General features: G+C 42.9%; 1 long non-coding RNA gene across 1 annotated transcript; it reads left to right on the top strand.

Annotated features, from left to right (window-relative positions):
• Positions 1-806: 806 nt before the first annotated feature.
• LOC146368657 (uncharacterized) lies at positions 807-16,597 on the top strand. Its single transcript, XR_014797593.1, has 2 exons — positions 807-1,136; positions 15,245-16,597. It is a non-coding gene; the product is annotated as an uncharacterized LOC146368657 (long non-coding RNA).
• The last annotated feature ends 318 nt before the right edge of the window (positions 16,598-16,915 follow it).

The raw sequence follows: 16,915 nt of genomic DNA, 5'->3' as shown, positions 1-16,915 counted from the left end.
TAGCATCTAGATCCACCGGTCGAAGGTTAGTCTGGTCCACTCCGCTCCAACGCAGATGCCGAAAAGAAGGGGATTTTGCAGGACTCCTCTCAAAAGTTCCAACAACAGGAACCAGCCAGGGGTCCACCGGGTCCAAGGCACGCAATGGCACCAAGAGTCGCGGACAAGATCGACGAATGGAGCGGCGCTCATGTGGAAAATGAGAAATCCAAATCCTCAGCTTGACAAGGCGGCCACTACAGTTACCCAGTCTCCAGCGTCGCTTCCGCAAATCTGGTGTCAGTGGTAAGGAGCTCCAGTGCCATGGTGTTACTTCCAGGTAGGGATGCATAAAGCATTGGTTGTTGTTTCCATCTAAGATCTGCGTGAATAAACCTATTCCCAATGATGTCTGGTGATCATAAGACAATGTTGGGCTGAGACGTTGCATAAAGTTAGCTAAGAACAATAAAATAAAACAAATAAAAGAGAGCGATAGACGGCTTGCCAAACACACAGGTGCCATCTTGTCCAGATGTAATAAAGGCTCTTACAGCGTGTTACTCTCTTAGAAGTAATTTTGCAGGAGACTCTCTCCCATGCTTGGCTGTAAAAAGTAAAGATAACGGGAAAACGGTCAGAGAAGAAGTAGGGCAAGGTCGCAGCCTCGCTGGAGCTGCTAAAAGATGTGTTGCAGCTAGTAGACAATAACCTCTGAGTACACTATGCAACGTGACTGCTGAATGCCTGTGTAACACTGCTGTTTAGACTCTCCCTTCTAGAAGTATTGTGTAAGAGAATAAAGTGTAAAATGTCTACTGAGCAGTGCGTTGTCTTCCATCAGATGCCTATGAGGAATTCAAAGAACCCGGTGAAGTGTTGATATTTAACATTACATAAAAACAGGAGACAGACAGCTCAGCCACATCAATGCTGGAAAAACACTGGGACCCGCATTCATGTTTCTGCTCCCACGTTCATGTTTCTGCTCTCAAATAGGTTGACTTACGTTGGTTCTTGTGCTCCAGGACTTTCTCCAGTGCCCACTGCCGCTCACCTCTTGGATCTCGGTTCGTACCTGCTCACTGGGAAGTATCTCCAGACCTCACCTGCCTGCCCTCCTGCCTGCCCACCACTTTGGATCCAAGGGTCCCCAGGTTAGCCGTTTCACTTTCTCAAACCCCGAGAAATTACATCACCTCCACCTCAACACCTCACCTCCACCTCCTGCAAGTAAGCTGGAAAGCCTGTTATACTCACCTTCTCGAGTAGTCCACTTCAACCCAGCTCTAACTCTGCTCTTCTCTCTCCCCAGTGTGACCATTACTTTCCTTCCCCAGATCCACTTGATCTTATGGTCTTGCCACTTTGATAGTTTCACGGCCACGTTCCCACGCCACAGTTAGCCACGTCCCTGTGTATTCACCTTTGCCACATATATTGTACATTCACCAGTAAATTGTGTTACAGTTTTTCTCAATTGCTTAAAGACATTTCTTGAAACTATGCCTCATATTCCCAAAAAAGTAAACTCAAATCCAGAACGTCTGACCCAATTTCCCAAACATTATATTGTCAGGTCAAAATGAAGCTCTACACTCAAAACCATTCACTCTTGCTGAAAAAACAAACTTTGCCGACAGACAGCTCAGGCCTCAAACACACACACAACCACATAGTCGCACACCACATTGGTGCAATAAATGTAAAACAATATTCCCAAAACTGGCAAGTTATGTTGCTTGTGGTTCTTCCCCTCAAAAACCTTTTCACATGATGAACACAAAAGACACAACAAATGTATATACAGTGGCACATTTTTATTCATGTACCATACAGTACAACACACAACACAACACATGCCTGATCCACCCCTGGCATGCATCTACTGATATGTCTACACTGTTAAAAAAACGGTAATATTCCAGCAGCTGGGGCCAAAATACTACCGTAAAATAACAGAAAATAACTTCCTCATCAAACCGGCAACCTTCTGATCACAAGGCAAACTGCCAACTGTTGAGTCACGATCGCCCTAAATTGCACTGATAATAATACTTATGTGATGTAACACAAGCTTATAGGAATCATTTTATATATTTTTCCATAGCATTACATTTGAATTTAACAGATCATTCTCTCACATAACAGACAAATATTTGTGAAATTATGATACATTTGTGAATGTATTTCTACAATCTAAATATGCACATGTACAAAAAATATATTTAAAAAACAAGTAAATTGTGTTTTACTATATTTACAGTGATGTTATGTTATTTTACCTCTGACATGTAAAGTCACAGTCTACTTATGTAAATTTAATGATATTCTAGAAAGACAGTACAAAACTGTAAAATATACAGTAAGATACTTTGACATTACTATTTTTTGGAACAGTGTAGGCAGGCGTCTTCCACGGCCAGGAATAGGTGAACACAGACATAAAGTTCTCTGTCGTACACCTTCCACCGCCATGCAGAAAAGAACTCCTCTATTGGGTTAGGCAGAAAGATGATAGAAAACCTTGGGTTATTGGTAAACCAGTCATGAAACATAGCAGCAAAATAGAAGCTGAAGTTATCCCAAACAACAATGTAATTATTGTGCTCTGGCTGTGCTGGTTCCCTGTAGTCCAGCTGGAAAATATGTTGTCTCAGGCCATCAAGAAAAGCAAGGAGAAGCATAGTATTATAGGGTCCTGGCATGGCAGTGCAGTACCCCTCATTGGCTGATGGCTGTGCACAGAGTGACATTCCCTCCACGCTGACCAGGGACATTTACAATAGCCCAATGGCCAATTATGTTCCTCCACCAACTGTCTGCAATCTATAATCCAGTTTTGAGATCCCTTCCCAGACGCCTTAACGCCCACTCACATCCTGGGCCATCTGACCTCAGGAAATCACATGATAGGGTGGGGCCAGGTTTCACAATGAGCTCACCCGAAACCCTGGCTGATTGGGACCCACACCCGCTTTCACACCTTGGCTCATGTGATTAGGTAGAGGATCATCAGGGGGTCCTTTGTCCCTCTGTGGGGGGAAACTCCCACAGGGTTTAAATCTGGGACTCTCCACCATTTGACCTTAGAACTGAAGAAGCTTCTCGGATGAGAGGTGAAACGTCTTCAAGCAACTTAAAGAAGTCCAGACGCTTTTCTTTGCAAGCTCCTTTGACTACGATGACCTGGATGACTGAGAACCTTCACAGACATATTCCTCCACCTCCTCTTCCTTGATGTCCTAGACCTCCTTCTCCTCCTCCTTGTCAGCCTCTTCCTTTGCATGTCTTTGGATCCATTGTTTCAAACCTGAATGTGCTGACTTTGGCCCTTTTGACAATCCATCAAAGTTTCTGATTGCTGCGTGATGCATTTTGACTCCTAGTGTTTCCACTTCATTACAGTTTTTCACGATCGCTAAGACACATTCCTGGAAACCTGCTCTCCTTTTACCCAAACTGTGAACACAAAACCCAATTTTCAAGCTATATTCACAAAACCTCTGACTCTTCTTGCAAAACCAGGCTTTCACCCCAAAACAGTTCAATCTGTGCTCAAAACTGAATCATGCAGTCAAATCATGCCTCAAGTCAATCTAAATTACATACTTTACTGAGTAGTTACTAAACACTACATAGAAAAAAGGAAAAGACAATGCTCAGGACATAAAGCGGTAGGAATAAATGTTTATTTAGGCTAAATGCATGTTGCAAAACAAAATACCTGGGTATTTCTAACACTTGTACATAGAAAAGAGAATTTGCCCAAAAACAGAAACCCTGTGCATTTACATGTAGCACTTGTATGTAGAAATAAAGCACACAAATATGAATGGACTGGTTCAGGCCATGCCTCTCCGACAGGACTTTTTCTGTGAGCCTCAGAGATTTTATCTCTTCTTCAGCTCCCTTTACTTGCGGTGTTCCAGAGAGATCACTCAGATATATCTCTGGATAAAGAGGAACACCTCCACTTTGCTGGAATCTTTGTTTCAGTGTCTCTGCGGAGATAAGACCTGGATGGCCTAAAACAAATTTAAATTTTAATGAGGAAAAAACTGAAGTGATCATCTTTGGACCAAGCTGCCATTCTAGTACCCAGATCTTGACCTGCACAGTTTAGCACCTTTTGTTAAACCGCATGCAAAATATTTGAGGGTTATACTGGATAGTAAATTTACCTTTGAACAGATTAACAGATTAACTCTGTAGTACAGCTGCCTTTTTAAAAATTGAGGCTCTTATCCAAGGTGAGATCATACTTACCTTTTAAAAACCTGGAAAGGGCAATTCACGATTTTATTCACGCTGTGGACTACTGTAATTCATTACATGTAGGTGTTAGCCAGTCTTGTCTAGCACGGCTCCAGCTGGTCCAGAACGCTGCAGCTCGTCTCCTGACACATATGAAGAGAGACGGACGTATTTCCCCGGTGCGTGTCCCACTTTGCTGGCTCCCAGTCCACAGAATTATATACAAAATTTTATTGATGGCTTATAAAGGGCTGAACAGTCAGGCTATCTGTCTGACTTACTCATTGGCTTTCAACACAGCATGAGAGTGACCTATTTATCCATATACGCGTCAGCTACCAGGTATTTGTTATTTGTTACTGTGTAATTTTTTTTTTCTTTGTACAGCACTTTAGCCAACATTTTGTTGTTATTAAATGTGCTATATAAATAAAGTAAAAACACCTGCCACTCACCCAGACCATGACCATCTGCTTCTGCACAATCTTATGACTAGAAACACACTCAGTGGAAAGAGAGAACAAGCATGAGAGGACAGGAAGGTAACTAGAGAGCTGATGTCAACACATTGACTGACTCTCTGTTGTCTTTGTCATCAGTCCAATGACACAAGAATCAGAGGTTTAACAGTGTGTGGCTCCCTCTAGTGGATGTTGTGGAGTATTCTGTTGTCTTTGCTCCAAAGGTTTTTGTACAGAGTTTTGCTGTTTCCTGTCACTGTGGGCTGCAGAGCACAGTAGTACACAGCAGAGTCAGTCACTGCAGCAGAGGAGATGTTCATCTTGATTTCTGTTCCCTTCACTTGAATCTTCAATCCAGGAACTTTTTCTACTCCTACTGATCCTGAAGGTGAGTGTGAGATCAGGAACTCTGGAGGTTTTCCTGGATGTTGTCGATACCAGAAGAAATAAGTAGCACCTGTGGTGTATTTGTAGGTCAGAGTAACTGTGCTTCCTTCTAAACTGGACTCTTCATCTTTGACTGCAGTGAGCTGATCACATGTGACACCTGAAGGAAGAGAGAACGTTTTTCAATCAATAATTGACGTTAATGAATCATTTGAATTGAACATAGTTTCCTGTGTAGGTGAGCAGACCTGTGAGAGTGAGAAGAATCAGAGGAAACACACAGTGATGTAATGACAGCATGTTGAGGAACATAAAGTTTGTTTTGTGTTGAACTCTGTTGAATGTGGAGGTTTTTCTCTCTTCTATAGTTCAGTAACAGCTCAGCTCCTCCCTGAATCTCTGCTCCTCCTCTCTGCTCTCAGTCACTCCTCCTCCTGTGGTTCACACACTTTATAACCAAAATGATTTAAGGGAGCCGTGCGACACGTCACACAAGCAGAAGTCACATTAACGATGTAGACAGAGTCAGAGAGTCGCTGATACTCACACAGTTAAAAAGTCTGAAACTTGAGACATTTGGAGAAAAATGTGTAAGAAGTCCTGAATTCAAGAAACATCTCAGAATAGTTTGTGTATGTTGGGAAGGATTTTTGTTCACAACTGTTTGTTCAAATGAAGCATCATCTTATTTGATTTGATCTTCAAACACAAACCTGAGAGACGTCATGTCTGTGGACACGACATGCAGGAGTGTTGTGGTGCAGCAGCAGTCCCAGTTACAGCTGACACTTTTGGACACAACAGCTGTTTTACTTTGTGGCTCTTTGGTCAGTTTGATGTGAAGTAAAATGTATTTATATAACACTTTTTAAGACAAAGTGCTTTTTTTTTTTTTTTTTCTTTTTTTGTGTCCCGTTTGGATCTTTAGCCATCAGAATTGTTGTCTTAAGGCCAAGAAAGATGCCAAGCGGATTTATTTTACCAAGTGTATCATCATGGCCTTGCCATATTGGTCCATTTGAATGACCTTTATTATAATTATGAATTTATTTTATTTTCGGTTGCTACAAACGGGACAGACGTGACTGGGGGATAGGACAGGGAGAAAGAATGAAAGAAAGAGAGGGAGAGAAAGAAAACCAAAGGGGAGAAGAGACGGTGAGAAAGGGGGGAAGAAAGAAAAAAACAAACAAACAAACAAAACACCTGGATCACCTGTATGGAGAAAAAAAACAGAAGAGAAAGCAAACAACAAAAAGCAACATAATAAAAACAGCACCATCACAATAAACTAGCTAGCAGTAGATAACAGTAGATACTAAATAATAAACGATATTGTGCAGCACGCAAGATAGACAGCGCACAATGTGCTTTGAGGCAGCAGCCAAGAAAGGTGTAGTCTGCGTCTGTGAACACCCGTGTGTACACCTGTGTGCACACCTGTGTGGATCAGCATGCTTGTATTCCAAAGGTTTCTCCATGTAACGATCTGCTAGGGAGTGTGGGGAGCCGTAGCCCCGTCCACCCAGGGTATGAAGCAGGTATGGAGGAGATCCAGGCCCCAGATATCCAGAGGCCCCAGAGTACAAGGACCCGAGGAGGACCACCAAAGGGGGGGGAACCGTGCCACCCTCCTGGGAAGAGCTGAGTAGAGCCCCAAACGAGAGGTCACCCCGCAGCTACGGAGCAGAGGCCAGAGTGGCGTGCCCGCGGGCTCTGCCGGCAGCCAGCTGTGCCAGAGAGGACCGAGCTTCAGGCCCAGAGGCCAGAGGCCTGAGGGCACCCCACCCCCCGGAAGGAGCCCAGCCGGGCCACAGGCGCCCGGCCCCGCCAATCGGCCACCAGGAGTGAGCCGGTACATGCATGAGCGCCCAGCCCCAGACGACAAGGACCACCAACACACCAACGTCTGAGGGCATCAGCCACCGGCAGGGAGTGTGGTGAGGGGAGATAGGCCTCCATACTTTAGAGGGCCTGAGATGTACCCAGAGAGGTTGAGTCTAAGACCCAACCTGACATATAGACACAGACAAACAGGCGCACGCGGACACAGACGTGCATTCCCACCCCCATATGCACAACCAAATACTCGGCACTCACCCAACGTGTAGACAGACACAAATAGACACTGCACAGACAGTCGCACTCCCCAAACATACTCTATATCCCAGGTCCAGGTACCCCCGCCCCCAGAGGGGCAAGCTGCACCTAGACCCAGGAGATGTAACCCTTCTCTCTGGGGTGGAGGCAAGCGGACCACCTCCTTATCTGCAGTAGCAGGGAGGCCCCGCATCCCAGACCCCAGTCTGACGGCCAGCACCTCCTCCCAGCCCCCCAGCCCTGACGGCTAACAGAACCGGGGTGAGTGAAGACCTCAAACCTCCCTACGCCCGCTCATATGTAGTGTTGATGTGTGCTGTTCTAAAGTGCATTTAAAACTCAGGAGAGCATGGTACTAGCTTCCTCTCAGAGAGCAGCACGGCTCCTCCCGAAAACCCTTAGTGTCTAAATGCATTTAAAATTGAGGGTAGGGCACCAGCGCCAGAGGTGGGTTGGAGTACACCGACCATCCTCTGGATGCTGTAAAACGTGCCCACCCCCAAGGACCTATATGTATGTGTCATGTGAGAGTGTGAGTAATGTGGATGTCTAGGTTGCAGAATAAAATTGAGGCACAGGCGGCCAGAAGGGGACAGAGGGGGAGTGCCTCCCCTGCACCCTGGTGACATACCTGCACCCCAAGCCCTGCGTGTGTGGGTGGGTGTGGTAGAGTGGGAATAGGGAGGCAGCTGAGGATGGGGAGGGAAGAAAGGGAGGGGCAAGCGGCCCCTCCCTGGGGCCAGCTCCCCCGCTGACCCCAGTAGGCACCCCCACGCTCTGGAACCCACCAGGGCAAGGGGGCCCAGGCCCATCCGGACCGGGGCCCACAGCAGCAGCACCGCCCAGCCCCACAGAGTCCGGGGCAGCCCACCCGACTCCACCCCAGAGAAAACTGCACCCACCCCATCATCCAATCATCTCCCAAACTACACAAGACAATAGACACCCAGGTTGAGTTCATTCTCCCCCTCTCCTATATCTCTCCCCCCACCTGCAGAGTGAGCTCCTGAAGAGAGGAGACCACCTGCAAAGATATAACAACCTCCCCACCAGTTAGAGAGCCCCCTAGTTGGGCCGATGCACCAGAGGTCCCCTGCACTGGGGCTGAGCCCCCCTGCACCCACCCGCCCACTGCTCCGGTGACACAACAGCCAGGACCCAAGCCCCCAAGGCCCGGCCAGCACCCCAGACCGGGGGGCGGAGCACCCCCAGACCCCCAAGCCTCCACGCCCGTCCCAGCCCTCCCAGGGGCAGCCAGGCTACCAGGCCAGTAACCAACGTCCGCCAGCACAGACCCTCCCCCATCTCCGCTGTACGCAGCCACAAGGAAAACACCATCCAAGAGCCCCAGAGCTCCTAACCAGGTCATGGCCACATCCCCCAGGTTAGGCCCTCCAGGGAAACGTCCCTAGGGACTCCCCAGACGCCCTAAGGCCGTCCCTACCCCCACATCAACCACAATAGCGAAGGCAGGACCAAACCATGACCCCCCACCCCCACTAGGTGATGAAGCCGATCAAAGGAGCCCAAAGGGATTGATCAAATGTGATGGCAGAGGTTGTATCAAGACTAATGTGATCTATTAGATGGTTTTTATATTGGTTAGAATTAAGATTATTTTTATTTTTCCAGTTAATGAGGACCATTTTCTTGGCAATGCATAGGGCCGTAAAAACAACGTGGGCTGTGTTTATTTCTGCAGTGACCTCATCCAAGTTGCCCAGCAAGCAAACTAAAGGGGAGGCTGGAATGTTAAATTTCAGACACTTTGATAAGTCTTCACATATCTCACGCCAAAATTTCTGAACTGGTGGACAGAACCAAAGAGTGTGGATGTAATTGTCCAGTGTATTTGCTGTGCAGTGTGAGCAGTTGTTGGAAGGTGTATAGCCCATCTTGAACATCCTATGACCAGTATAGTGCACTCTGTGTAATATTTTGTATTGTATTAATTGCAAACTGGGATTTCTGATGCATTGAAAGGTTTTTAAGCATATCTGAGACCAAAGGTTTGGGTCTAAGCTGATCGATAAATCTGCTTCCCATTTTGCAATAAGAAGGGATATTGATTCATCTATTTTAGAAAGTGTTCTGTATATTTTAGACAATAATTTGGGGGGTTTTAGACTAAAAAATTGTACCACACTTGGTGGTGTTTGTAATTCAGCTTCACTGGGATTAAATTTCTTTTTTACTATGGATTTAATTTGTTGATATTCCAAAAATCGTTTCTTGTTGATCCCATATTGTATAACTAGTCTGTCAAACGAAATAAAGTCTGTTCCTTCCAATATATGTTCCAGGTATTTAATTCCTTTGCAACTCCAATCTGAAAAGTTTATCATATTATTGTTTTGTAATATGTCCGAGTTGTTCCAGATAGGTGTACGTTTGCATGGGATTAATGAAGACTCTGTCATTTTTAGAAACTCCCACCATGCTGTCAGAGAAGAGCTAATATTGATGCTTTTAAAGCATTCATGTCGTTTGATGTTTGAGCTGATAAATGGTAGGTCTGAAATTTCTAGGTTATTACATAGTGCCTGTTCTACATCTATCCAAGGTTCATCTAAGAGGGTGTGTTTAAACCATCTAGAGATGAACTGAAGCCTGTTGGCTAAAAAATAGTGATTAAAGTTAGGCAGATCTAATCCTCCTTTATCCTTGGTCCTTTGTAGTGTTTTTAAGCTGATACGTGGGGGTTTATCTTTCCAAAGGAATTTAGAAATGTACGAGTCTAGAGATCTGAACCAATCTTGTGATGGCTTATTTGGGATCATTGAAAATAAATAGTTTATTTTTGGCAAGACCATCATTTTTATAGCGGCGACCCTTCCCATGAGTGATATGGGTAAACATTTCCATCTAGCCAGGTTGCCTTCTACTGTCTTTAAAAGTGGGATGTGGTTTAATTTAGTTAATTCTGAAAGTTTAGGAGAGACATTAATACCTAAATATTTTATATTTCCACATTGCAGTGGGGAAGGAGAAGAATTATGGAAGGAGCAATTAATCGGAAGAACTGTTGATTTCGACCAGTTAATTGAATAATCTGAGACACTTGAGAAGGAATTTATCAATGCAATTACCCCAGAGATATTGGTTTGTGAGTTTTGGAGAAAAAGTAACACATCATCTGCATAAAGGCTGATTTTATGTTCTATATTCTTACATTTTATGCCCTTAATTGTTGTAGCCTGTCTAATTGCTGCTGCTAATGGCTCAATAAAAATTGCAAACAGTGAAGGGGAGAGTGGGCATCCCTGTCTGGTGCCCCTCAGAAGAGAGAAGCTGGAGGATGTTTGGTCATTTGTTCTGACACAAGCTGTTGGGGAGTTATATAATATTTTTAACCAGTTTATGAAAGAGGGTCCAAAACCAAATTTGTGTAAAGTTGCAAATAGAAATTTCCAGTTAACTCTGTCAAATGCTTTTTCTGCATCTAAAGAAAATATTATGGTTTCAGTGTTTTTACTGCATGAGTAGTCTATTAAATTAAGTAATCTACGTGTATTTGTTGATGAGTGCCTACCTTTTATGAAACCAGTTTGGTCAGGATGAATTAAAAGGGGGGTTATTTTCTCTAATCTCTTTGAGAGAGCTTTGCAGATTATTTTAAGGTCTACATTAATAAGGGATATTGGACGATAGCTTGAGGGATATACAGGGTCTTTGCCTGGTTTTTGTAAGAGACTGATATTTGCAGAGTTCATATTTGGTGGTAGTCTACCATTTTCTTTGATTTCCTGCAGCATCCTGTGAAAAACTGGTGCCAGAATTGTCCAGAATTCTTTGTAAAAATCTGTTGGAAAACCGTCTGGACCTGGAGCCTTATTATTGGGCATACTTATCAGAGCTTCCTGGAGTTCACCTGGTGTCAGTGGCGAATCCAGTGCCATTGCTTGGGTGTCTAATAATTTTGGAAGAGTTATGTTGTCGAGAAATTGATCAATTTCGTTTTTAGATGGGTTTATTTGTGGTGTATATAAAGTTTCATAGAAATCCCTAAAAATGTTATTTATTTTTTTAGGATCATATATTGTATTCCCAGATAAATCTTTAACAGCACATATAGTTGTTTTTTCTTTATTGGTTTTTAACTGGTTAGCAAGAATTGTCCGGATTTGTTACCGTGTTCATAATTTTGCAGGCGAAGTCTTTGTACTAAGAATTTAGTCTTTTTATTAATAATTTCATTTAATTCTAGTTTTGTCTTGCGTATTTTGTTTAATATTTCTTGATCTTGGTGTGACACATAGGCTTTTTCTAAGGATTTGATGTTTTTCTCTAGTTCCTGAATTTTTTTGTTTTCTTCTTTCTTCTTATGTGATGAGAAAGAGATTATTTTACCTCTCATCACGGCTTCCCCTGCTTCCCAGAGGACAGATGCTGATGTTCCAGGAATGTCATTAAAGCCTAAATATAGAGTCCATTCTTTTTTAAAGTATTTGATAAACTCTTCGTCTTTGAGCAGTGATGTATTAAATCTCCAGTTTTTTCTTGGTGTAGTATTATTCATCTGTATTAGTGTTAAAGATACAGGAGCATGATCGCTGACAGCTATAGGATGAATCTCAGTGTCTGTAATGTTACTCAGCAGTGAGCTGCTGACCAGAAAAGAATCCAGACGAGAGTAGGAGTGATGGACATGTGAGAAGAAAGAATATTCCTTACTGTTGGGGTGAAGGGAGCGCCATGCATCGCAAAGACCAAAGTCGCTCATATACTGTTTGATTATATTTGTGGACTGCCAGTTATGCTGAGTTCCTGCTGTATTGAGCCTATCCATGTCTTCATTTAGTCCCAGGTTGAGGTCTCCCCCCAGAACAATTGTGCAGTCTAGGTGTTCGGAGAGTGTACTAAAAAAACCGTGGAAGAATGAGGGGTCATCAACATTTGGACCATATATACTTACAATACCTAGCTTTTGGTTAAGTATAGATAGTTTGACGAATAGGAATCTGCCCTCTGGATCTATAACTGTATCGAGTACTGTGAAATTAATATTTTTATGTATTAGAATTGCTACTCCCCTTTGTCTAGAATTATAACAGGCTGAGAACACATTAGGAAACTCAGGTGTTTTGAGTTTATTCAAACCTGTGACAGGCATGTGGGTTTCTTGTAATAAAACAATGTCTGCCTGTAATTTTTTAAGTTGGTTAAGTATTTTTAACCTTTTTTCCCTAGAGCCAGCTCCATGCACATTCCATGTGACAAATCTTAGCGTGCCCATAGTTGTGTGTTTGTGGCTAATGATGTACGCTGTGCGTCTCGCTTAGACGGGTGAGGAAAATGGAAACATCTTTTTTTATTTATTTTTTTTTGTAAGTAAAGAGAAGAAAATGCGCGGCGAGAAGCTCCATAGGTCTGACTATGTGTGTGCATAATAACTAATATGAGCAAATGTGTGCATGTGTCCTATATCTGTGCGCGCTGTGTGGCTGTTGTAAATGTGTTGCCTTTAAACGCATGTGTGTGCGTGATCGTGCAGAGTAAGCATGTAGAAATAGACAGTGTCGTTTGTGGATGGATAGGGAAACAGGTGATCGACATAGTGATAGAAAAGAGAAGCAAAGAAACCAAAGAGCAAGGTGCGCGACGAGAGAGAGAGAGGAAAAAAGAAATAAAAACAGAAACATTCCAATTAAAGCATTGGCGGAGAGTGACGGTGACGTTATACTAAATTAGCAAACTGAAATTATATAGTTAAGCAAAAGTTAATACAAGAGAGTGTGAGTGAAGAGAATAGTGTAGCGGATTCTTATCTGGTGTGCGGTCAATACAGCCATGGAGTGGTGCCAGGGTCGCGGTAGAGCTGTCCGTCCACGTAGAGCCGGTCCACGGCGATGACAGCCCGGGAGCCTTTCTGGATAAAACTACGTCGGACTGGGAAGAGGACCCTGTGTCGTTCCAGGATCTCTCTGGAGAACTGATCGTTCACGCTGAAATCCGTTCCTTTCAGCTCTCTGCCGCGACTCTTCGCCTGCTCCTTCTGCTTGAAGTGGCCGAATTTGGCTACAATAGGACGTGGTCTCCCGCTTCCTGTCTTCGGAGCCCCGATGCGATGCACTCTATCGAACCCTATGTTTTTCACCGTGTCCTCCGGCAGCTTCAGGTGGATTTTAATGAAGCTTCTCACGGTCGTTTCCGGGTCCTCTCCGGCAGACTCTGGAATACCAGAAAACACCAGATTATCTCTCGTGCTACGGGCTTGTAAATCTATAACGGTCTCTTTTATTTTTTTATTTTCTATGTTTAATTGGGTCACATTTTCGGTTAGAGATTTGACCGAGTCCCGTAGCGTGGCGTTTTCCGCAGCAAGTGTTTTCACCTGCCGCTGGCTGAACTCCAGGGATTCTTTTAGAGATTTAAATTCCCGGTGTAAGATCTCCACCAGGGACAGCCTTGCATCAAAACTGGACAATCACTTATCGATTGACTCCAGGATGTCGACGATATCTTTGCCGGCAGGCGATGTTGTGCCGGGGGAGTCTGCCGGGCGATATCTTTTAGATGACGGCGTCTCAGCTTTGGCCAGGAAGACGCGCTCTGGGCCTTCTTCATTACTAAATCTTCAAAGCACCGGTCGATGTAATCTTGGAGAGCGTCTAAACTCTCCTCGTTGTCCTCCAGGGTGTTAGAGATGATAGGACAGATGTTGTTAGTTATATGACAGTTGGTTAGTTTATTTGGCAATACTGAAGTTTAAAGAAACTTTGTTAAATTCTATGCTACCATTCGCTTTTTTTTTTCCGCCAAATCTCCGGCATCTGACGTCACCTACAACATGGGTCGCTTACCTTTCCCCGTCACTTCCGTCACTTACCTTCCGTCACCTAGACAAAGTGCTTTACAGGGAATATAAAACATATCAGACACAAAACAACATATTACAGAACTCGTTGAGGGTTTCATTTCAGTTAGTATTTCCGATCTTTTAAAGAATCTGGGTGAAAAGATTCCTAATTATGGGGTGTGGGAGATCATGGTTGAAGGGGCGATCTAAGAGAGACATATTTCCTCTTAGGAACTGATCTTATCTTGTAAAAATCTTAAAAAGTCATTGCAATCCATATCTGAAAAGACTGGTGTACATGGAGATGGAGGAGAGACGATGCTATTCACTGTATCAAAGAGAACCTTAGGATTTCTTTTTCTTACTGCAAGTAGTTTAGAAAATAAGTGTCTCTCACATCTTTCACTTTGTCATTAAAGGTAGATAATAGTTATTTTAAGCAGAGCTCATGAACCTGAAGTTTTGTGGCTTTCCACAGGAGCTCAGTTTTATGGCAAATTCGTGTAAAGCTGCTGAGAGCCTCTGTGATCCAGGGTGGAGATTTAACAGAGCTGCCTTTCCTGATTTTAAGAGGAGCCACTATGTATTTATTTTAGACTCTGTGAAATGAAGGAGGCCACATGCTGTCCACATCATCAGTTTCAGGTAGATTATTATCAAACACTTCAACAAATTCTTCCACCACACAGTCAGTAATTAGTCGTGAATGCTTCACATGAACAAAGGGCAGAGTGTCACGAGAGATCAAGTAAAATATGTTTATGATCACTAATGAAAATGTCCTCACGACAGACTGGTCCCATATCCAGACCCAGTGACAGAATCAGACCCAGGGTAAGATTAAAAGAGTCTACGAGATTAAGACAGTCAGAAGCAGCATGGCATGAACTGTCAGCCACATGGAAATGAAAATCTTCCAGCAGAAGGATTCTTCCCAGCTTGAAGGTGGAGGAAAGAAAGTCCTCAAACTCCACTAAGAGACTCCGAGCTAATCCTGGTTGGTCCCATTTTTCCTGTTGGTGTGTGATCCAACAGGAAATAACTCACGTCGATGTTCCTTTAACTTACTTTGCAGTATATTTAAATGCTTCACTTATATTAGACTATATTATTGATAAGGCTTATAGTTACTCCACAATAGCTTTAGGCTGCTGGAGGATTCCCATGATGCACTCAGTGTTTCTTCTTCACTCACTATGTGTTTATACACCTCTCTGCATTGAATCATTAGTTATTATTAATCTCTGGCTCTCTTCCACAGTGTGTCTCTGTTCTGTCTTCCTCTCATTGGTCACCCAGATGAGCCTGGTTCTGCTGGAGGAATCTTCATGATACAAAAGGATTTTTTCCTTCTCACTGTTGCCAAATGAATCTGAATGAAACGAACAAGAGAAGTGTAACAGTGTGTGGCTCCTGAAAAACAACTACAGTAAAATAATCACACCGTGACGCCTCTGCCTTTGTAAACAGAGGGACAGTAACTGCCTGTAAAACCTGCAGACAGTCAGATTAACAGTATTTTGTCTCTATCTGCTATTCTGCAATTCATCTCATGTAAACAATAACGTGGCCACAGCGTGACGTGAAAGCTCATACCTTTAAAAAAAAAAATCTCTGTTTTCTGTGATTCGAAACGCCGTTTACGTGGACGAAACAGCTGCGCTTTCAAAAATAGGACGCAGTAGGTGCGGACGCAGCGTAAAAGAGTTAGTAGTTTATTTTATTACTACCTGTAATTTATTGCAGATTACTTGTATTTGCTTAATTGTTTACTAAATGTTTGAGGTGTGAAATAAACCGCAATGGAGCAAAATATGGGCGTGTGTGGTTGGAGGATGAGCTTGTGTGTGCATGCACGTGGGGGGGGGGGCTAAACATTTTTCTTGTAAAACAAAGGGGGGCCTCGCAAAATGAATGATGTCGCCCTCTAGTGGATCTCAGAAGTGACAATATCTACAATAATTGGACCTTACCGTAAAAATTTCTATTAAATAACAAAGTAATGGAAATAGTTATTCATCGTTTTTCCCAAACAGATCTTTTCTTGTACTTTATAAAAAGAACATTGATGTTAACTGTTCCTTTTGTAATTGTGTGAAGGAAGATATTTCTCATTTATTTTGCTCCTGCTTATACACAAATGTTTTCTGGCAACAATTTTGTGTTTTGTTTAGGTTTTTTTTTATCTTTTCTGAGTTCTCTCTTTGTTACGAGAAAATCTTATTTGGTTTCTTTAAGTACCCCACAGACCGGGCAAACATATTTTATTTGAGTAAATTACTGATATTACAGGCTAAATTTCATATACATAAATCGAAATTTTCTAACACAAAAACATCCTTTCAGTGCTTTTGAAATGAAACCAAACAATATTTTAAAACCATACAACATCCCCAAAATGTAAAAGCTGTCAAAACCATAAACTTATGTTCCCTGTTCAATATTACCTGATTCTTTACAGTTTAGTAAATAATCCAATTGATTTCTCATTAGTTTTTTTACAAAACCCTCTGACACTGTGTTTTGTTAATTTGTATCTGTATTTTGTGCTTTGTTAATAAAGCTTATTCAAAAAAAGCAAAAAACAATTTTACAATAAAGAGATTGTGTTGGATCTGTGACCGAGTGTTGCTGTGTTTTGGGGTTTTTCTAAATTTCTTTGATTCAGTGTCATTTGTACTTTTCTGGTTTTCTTATGTTATATTTAAAGTTTCTTGTCTTTAGTTTTCTGTCACTTTGCTTTCGCTGTTCCACATCTCACGTTCTTTTACCCCTGTCCTGGTGTTCCATGTTCCCTCTCTGTTTCCCCAATCACTCATGTCCCCATGTTTGTCCGCCTCTCCGTATGTGTCTTGCTTCCTGTTTTATTTTGATAGTCCCGTCTCCTGTGTATTCAGTTTTGCTTCCTGCCTGTCTTGTTATGTCAGGTTAA

This window comes from Perissodus microlepis, chromosome 18 (assembly GCF_051167445.1).
Source record: "Perissodus microlepis isolate ML-2025 ecotype Zambia chromosome 18, ASM5116744v1, whole genome shotgun sequence".
Lineage (NCBI taxonomy): Eukaryota > Metazoa > Chordata > Actinopteri > Cichliformes > Cichlidae > Perissodus > Perissodus microlepis.
This window is presented reverse-complemented; position numbering and strand designations above follow the sequence as displayed.